Here is a 7605-nt window from a genome sequence, read left to right as displayed (position 1 = left end):
CCTTTCTCAGAGATGAATATATAGAATTATACAGTTGCTATCATGAAATCAACAAACACCCCCCTCTCAGTGAGGTCACCATTCACTGAACCCTTTATCCACTTACATATATTGTATCCCTGCGTTACCACGTCTCTGTAATACAATGATGCAGTGTTTAATCACTTTGGAATCTTACAAAAAGTGCAGGAATTTGACCAACTCCAGGTACCAAATCCTGGATTCAGTGCTACCTAAGTTATGGGCCAGTTGGAAAGCTAAGCCCATGGTTTAGAGAGGGGTTCTTCGAGGGGGACATTGGTTTCTGTGTACCTCTGATGCAGTCAAAAAGGGCATTAGAAAGGTCTTCTGTAGCATTTTGTGGTCTTACACACAGCACCAACTCCATCAATGTCAGTGCCCTGTAGTGGCACCCAATAACCCAGTGATCCCCAACCAGTGTCCCGGGGGCAACATGTTGCTCATCAGCCTTTTGGATGTTGCTCCCCAAATCAGATTTTTTATTTCCTGACTTGGGGGCAAGTTTTGGTTGAATTAAAAGGAGATGTACTACCAAATAAAGCCCCCTGTAAGCTGATAGGGTGTATACAGGCTATCTAATAGCCAATCACAGCCCTTATTTGGCTCCTCCATTAACTCTTATGATGTTTGTGTTGCTCTCCAAGTCTTTTTACATTTGACTGTGGTGAGTAAGGTTGGGGACCTCAGACCTAGAAAATCACCTGGACAGAGAAGAAACAGGCATTAAGGGAACAATATTAAATACCTAATGATCAAGTCCATTCCCAGGCTACAAAATGATAGAGCGTGAGGAGTGTAGTAGCATCTAGTAAGTGCATAAGTGACAGTAATTGGCTGCCTAAGGCATAGAGGCGGGGCAGGCAATATAAGACTGACAGCTCAGATTTTTAAATACATTTATAACAGGTATGGATGTTTTAATAAAAAAAGAATTTGGGTTTTATGTTTAAAGAAAGACTAGTTTTATTAGTTTATATGGTTCTGGAGAGACAATCCCATCTACAGATGCAGCCAGCAAGTTTTCACATTTTGTCTCACCATGTCCAGACACCATTTGAGTGTTAAATCCTGCCTCTAGATGGTGCTAGGGTGCAAAGACTTGCCAGTAAAACACAATAGAAAACCCCCACAGACCATGCGCCATCTGGTGGTGAATTTTGGCATTTTTCCCCCCTGTGTTAACTGGAAAAGACAGAACGCAACAACATGGTAAAGAGACTTGGCTCCATCTGTATATGATAGAGGTATAAACTGCATCTTTTATTAAGGACACAGGATTATACCATGTGTGGAGCCTAATGGCACTTTAGAACTCTCTGTCTCCATGGAGAAGGTACCAAAGGAATGAAGATACAAGACTGCCTACTTACCTTTGCTTTAATCCTGGTGGTCCAGGACACCCCGGGCATCCTCTTACAATAACCAGTCTGTCTGATTCACCAACCCCATTAAGTTTCACACACATAGGGAGCAATGAATGCCCATGAACAAGACTGTATATCAGGAACCTTCAAGGTCACCGTTCCATGGGATGCCATTGGCTTTCCGAATAATTTGTCTCTATCCCATAAATGCCAGTGTTTGTTTGTTTAACATGCTGAGTACCGCTAGATCCATCATATCAGGGTTCAGGGTGCAAGATAGTGGGATTTAATGAATTTACAAAAATGGTTCCAATTCCAGTGTTTTAGAGCCGAAAAAATGCTTTATACCCCTTCCCATGATTCAGTTAGTCACATAAATTGGAATAGTTCTTACACTACGCTAATTTGGCATTAAAAGTGCATCTACTGTTTCCAACTGTAGGGACCACATGGTGGCGGCACCTTCATATCTCCTGCAGGGCCAAGATAACTGATCATTTTATGTTGGTTCTCCATGAAGTTCTGGGTCTCCTCTAACACAGGTAGCACCTAACCTGGGGACATGTAAGTCCTTCCCTAATCCCTGTGGAACAGATAATAAAAGGAGGCATCTGCTTAAAGCAAATTCTCCCCAGTGAGACGACAGTCACTGTGAGAGACACAGACAGGGCCAGTAGGACAATGACATAAACACAACAGTGAGAGACACAGACAGGGCCAGTAGGACAATGACATAAACACAACATTGACAGATACGGAGATAACCAATAAGCCTGAATATAATGAGGCCAAGTCATTGGTTCAGATAAATTCTATTTGCTGGAAGCACGTTGGACTAGAGAAACTAATATAATCAGTAACTCTTCATATCTGGCCTTTCTTGACTTAATAAATATTTGTTTTTCTGTAGAAAAGACTTGTCCAGCCTGGGTCTGTTACATTATAACTCCATCCACTTTCACTTTCACACTCAGGTCCTCAAAGTTTCCCTATTTCTCAATATATATATATATATTTTTTTTAACAGAATAGGATGCCACAAGCAAAACCCCTAATATCCCCAAAACCTGATGGAAAAATCAAACCTGCCTGATTGAGATCCGGCCAATTTCAGGCCAGGTATCGTTTGGGGAGGCCCGTCGGTGGTGCCCATACAGCCGAATCGGTCTAAAGGGCCAATATCGGCAGCTGAAATCAGCCCGTGTAGGGCCATTTTTACCCAATCATCATGCAACTGACCTGTGTAGGTATGTACCCAGCGCAATCCAATGCACTTAGCAGTATTTCCACCCTGAGAAACATGAGACTGTTGACAGAACATGGACCCACTAAGAGTTTTGCCATATTGATATAAATCCACAGGGCACAATGTTTTGAGTCATCGTTCCATGTTCCATTAACACATGAGCAAGGGCAAATATCGCTCTCAAACTGGCTTTGGGTCTATACAAGTACTTTCTATAGATGTCACATATGGAGACTAGTACTTTCTATCTACTCTGGGGCCCACACTCCATCTGTATAAAGGAGTAATGAACAAGCTCCAACACACATAGAGGAGAGCTGTACCGAGCTGGAACGTTCCACTTGGAAGGAGATTAAAGCTATAACAAACACTATTTCTAACAGGCATCACAGTTACACTATTCTCCAATAATTGTTTAGCAATGCATTTTCATAGTATATATATATACTGCACAAAGAGCCCTATTTATCTGGTGATTAATATCAGTGGGAGAAGCCATGACTGAACTCATGAGAAGATCTCATCTACAGCCTCGGCACCGGCTGCATTATCATGGAAAACTGAGCAACTTCTGCCTTAACATCATCACATCTCATCTACAGGATCCTTGTTGAACTTACCTTTATCTTAGTTATCAGGGGCTCTCTACCCTCTCCCTATTGGTTACCTGTCTTTCTTGATCTTAAAATTAAATTGGCTCTGTGGGTGGGAAGGAAATATTTTTTGAAGATGGCTTTTTGCTGCTCCTACAGAAGCAGGGACCTCAATGTGCTTAAAGTCAGTAGCCCCATTAAGTCTCTTTTATTTTCTAAATCCATAACCAGGGAATATAATTTGCCATGTGGTCAGTTATCAGCATATGTCTTCTATAAATAAATCTAAAGCAACTGGACTTGTTAACAAGTCCAGTTGCTTTAGATTTGATTATAGAAGATATACCATGACCTGGATGGATGAATGAAAAGCTCCATAGTCATATTATCATCATATGTTATCTTCAGTCAGTTATGGGCAGTTATCAGCATATGGTCTCCCTGAGCTCCCTCTGAAAATCAACACATGAAGCAATAATAAAACAATTTCCTGTTACTTTTCTGGGTGGAACTTCATTTCAGACACTTTCAGGGAGTAATTGACCCCTCTGAATTTGGCCCAGTGGACTCCGCTGCTGAGCTTATCATGGGCTCCTCGCTTATATTCCCCATTCAGACAGGAATGGTAACACCTTGCGTACCCCCAGGCCCCTTTGTACCGTTCTGCACACTTACTGTTACTGGCTGGATCATTATCCAAATCCTTTGTGCCAAATGCAAATGCCTGAAACATCCCAAAGTGACAGACAGGACCGGAACTCTGGTTATGGTCATTCCTGCCTGGGATTTTACGGTGCCCCCAAATACTCTGGAAGTTGCCTGCAGTCATCTAATTCGTATACTCACAACTGCCCCGACCCCTGTTTGTGACATCAGAGGTAGTTGCGTTGAATAAAGTATATAAATAATAATGGCTCACCAGGTCAGGTTGGGAAAGGGTGGGTTAGGGCTGATTCTGGTTGGCTTTTTCCGACCTGCACGTCATTACTACTAATGTAGGAGAGCCCTGGCCTCATCTTCCTTCCTCTCTACAGCCATGGGTGGGTTCTCATGAGTAGTAGAGCTCACATCCGCAACAAGAGATCACTGGAAGATGGAAGAAGTTGGCAAAGCAGTCCCTATACATAAGTACAACGGGCCAGGGCAGAATGAGTACTTTGGTTGTGCCCATATGTTCTCAAAATACAGAAACAGTAAAGAAAATCCAGAAACCATTACAAAAAAACCTACATCCAATGGACTTTGATTTATTGTGATTTAACATACAGACAGCTGTTAAGGAATGTTCCAAATCTTCCAGGTTACTTCTGTGGGCGGAACTTTATTTCAGACACTTTCAGTGAGTACTCGTTCCCTCGGAAGTTGTGCCAGATAACCCCTCTGCCCTTCTTGCTGTGCTTGCCCCGCAGGTATTCCCCATTCAGGTTGGAATTATGGCAGCTACTGTACCACCAGGCTCCTACATATAATAGAGCACAGTTGGTGCTATCGGCTGTATCATTATCTGCATCCTTAGTGCTAAATGCTTTGTTCTTGTGAGGACCTAGAGCGTCACCTGGGCAGAGAAGAAACAAACATTAAAGGAACATGGCAACCTGAAAATGGTGGGTTTATTTGATGACACAGTTTTTGCTGTTATTGTGAAAAGTAAATATACCGTACATTAGATAGCTAGATGGCAGCTGATTCTTCTTAGGCTACATATCTAGGGTAGGCTGGAGGTGAGGTTACACTTCTGTACCCTAAAGCCACAGCACTGCACAAAATAAACAGCTTCATTGGGTTTTATGCTCCCATTGCTATAGGAACCCCCTACATGTGGCCACTATACAAGAAGGGGCACCAGTGAATACAATTTGAAGCCACATGTCATTTTAAGTAAATCATGCCCTTTAGAATATACAGTACATTTTAAACCCATAAAGAAATCCAAAGTCCTAGAAAACAACCCTGAATGTAAGTGTCCAACTTGATCACAATCCTGAGTATGGGGTCGCCTATATATATAAATTGGTAGTAATCCCAAATACTTATCTCCGTTCCATTAAGAAGTAGTGCTTAGTAAGGGAGGCCCACTTAGCCTGCATATTGCACTATATACAGTAAATACAACCAAATATTTATACCTGTTTCACGCTGTACATCACACTACTTTCATATAATATCCTCAGGTTTAATATACAAAATTATTGTTACCAAGAAACACAATTTAACTGCATCAATGAAGGTAAACTTTGATTTTAATGTCTTCAGAATGGGTCTTCTGCCCGGATAAACAGTGCTTGTTCATTTTAGCTTCCTTCTGTATTGTTTTGTTCTCTTTGTGTTGTGTGAAGGCAAACGAATGGGGGCTTGTGGAGAACAAGAATGGCTACATATTCCCCTTTCTACCACCCATGCCTGTCCCACCAGCACTTACATTTGGGCAAAGTTCATTGCTTGGTTATTGGATTTTTAAGAATTGGCCACATTCACATACAGGTGGATATATGAGGAAGACTGACAGTTGATGGACAGGACTATAATGGATGTGCATAATGAATGTAGACATTGCACTGGACTTTTACATGTACTGTACTTTAGGGGTCTGCCAGTAGGTGGCAGTGTAGTAAGGGGTTTAGGGTATGTCTCAGTAGGTTATATTGGTAGAGGGGGCTGTATCACTTGTATCCTCTGGAATAACATTAAACATGGACGCTCTCCTAAACCAATAACCAATGGTCAGTTGGCATCGTCACATTCCATTTTCCCCTTTAGACATCTAATCTCTCTGATCATTGGACTTCTAATAAGGTCCTACAGCTGATATAATTCCTAAAGGTGAATCCACAGACATTTTTTAATTTATGATTTACAAACAATATAATAAGTGAGGATCGGTTGTCTCCTACTCTCCTCATGCAGGGATGTGACCTCTTACCTGCAGGGCCCCCAGTGAATTCTCCATAACGTAGGGTGTAATTCTGAGACTCTGGCTCCAGTCGGAATTGGCTGGTTCGATTGTTGTCAAAATCCTCCAGGTCGAAGCGCAGTTGGAAATTCCCTGTGGGGCAGGAGAGAGTCAGTAGGGCAGTTCCCTCAACTGAACCCTTGAACCCTGCAAAACTCATTCATTCAACTTTAATTGGCTTCCACCTATTTAGTAGTGAGAAAATATGGGCAAGACTGCCGGCATGTGTGGGTACCTGAGGACGTAAGGCGGTGAATGTTCTCATTTCCCAACCAGAACTCGCTCAGTTGGCTGCCAAAGCCTTGTTTGTAGGATTTCCAGTCTCTGTAAAAATCCACAGAACCGTCCACTCTTCTCTGAAACACCTGTTGGGTTTAATATGTCAACGTATTGTGCAGGGTACTGGGTAAGTAGGCCTACGTTCTGTACCTACAAATACACCCCCGACCCGTTGAGCATCTCACTTCAGAAGCAATGTTTTTGTATTTATTCATACAAACCAATGGCTGTTATTGTATCTGGATGTCTCCGTACTTACTATCCATCCCCCTCCATCCGTATCCATGTCACAGAGAACCTTTATAGGCTTATTACCATCCGTATAGACTGTGTACCAGCCGGTGAGAGAGGCTCAATTATTGAGCAGCTCCATACAGTAGGGAAATTAACCCCATCATTTTTTTCAGGTTCATCCAGCTTTGAGGAGAAGTTAATTGCACCATTGTTTTCTATTTCACACAGTTTCAAGAGGGAAGTTAATCTCATCATTGTTTTCAATTTCACACATTTTCAAGGGGAAGTTAATCCCATAATTGTTGTCTATTTCACCCAGTTTCAAGGGGAAATGACTCCCATCATTGTTTTCAGTTTCATCCAGCTTCGAGGAGAAGTTAATTGCACCATTGTTTCTATTTCACCCAGTTTCAAGAGGGAATTAATCCCATCATTGTTTTCAATTTCACATATTTTCAAGGGGAAGTTAATCCCACCGTTGTTTCCTATTTCCCACAGTTTCAAGTGAAAATGTAACACATTATTGCTTTCCAATAATGAGCGCCAGTTCTCCTAAAATGGCTGCTGGAGCAACTTCTGGAAAAATAAAGAGGATTCATGGAAATGAATGTCCATTTAAACTCAAATTTTTTGAGTTTTCACAATACTTTCAGCTTGAAAAATTTGTGATTTTCTAAATTTTCCATTTTGAATACGAATTTATCCCATCTTGAGTTTATACAACTTTCAGGACTATCAGGGCTTCTCTACCCTCTCCCTATTGGTTACCTGGCCTGCCGGATCTTAAAAAAAAGTTGGCTCTGTGGATGGGCAGGCAATGTTTCTCACCTCGCTTGAAGACAGAAGCAATTTTTTCCTCCCTTTATTTATTTATGAAATTTTTTTGTTTATACAATATTGATTAATAATGAAGCAAGC

At 41.6% G+C, this 7605-nt stretch overlaps 1 pseudogene; it reads right to left on the bottom strand.

Moving 5' to 3' along the window:
• Positions 1 to 4452: 4452 nt before the first annotated feature.
• On the bottom strand, positions 4453 to 6826 carry LOC116406571 (annotated as a pseudogene).
• Positions 6827 to 7605: the final 779 nt, after the last annotated feature.

The sequence above is a fragment of the Xenopus tropicalis genome, chromosome 8, assembly GCF_000004195.4.
Source record: "Xenopus tropicalis strain Nigerian chromosome 8, UCB_Xtro_10.0, whole genome shotgun sequence".
Taxonomy (NCBI): Eukaryota; Metazoa; Chordata; class Amphibia; order Anura; family Pipidae; genus Xenopus; species Xenopus tropicalis.
Note: the sequence above shows the minus strand (reverse complement) of the source record. Positions and strands in the feature narration are given on the sequence as shown.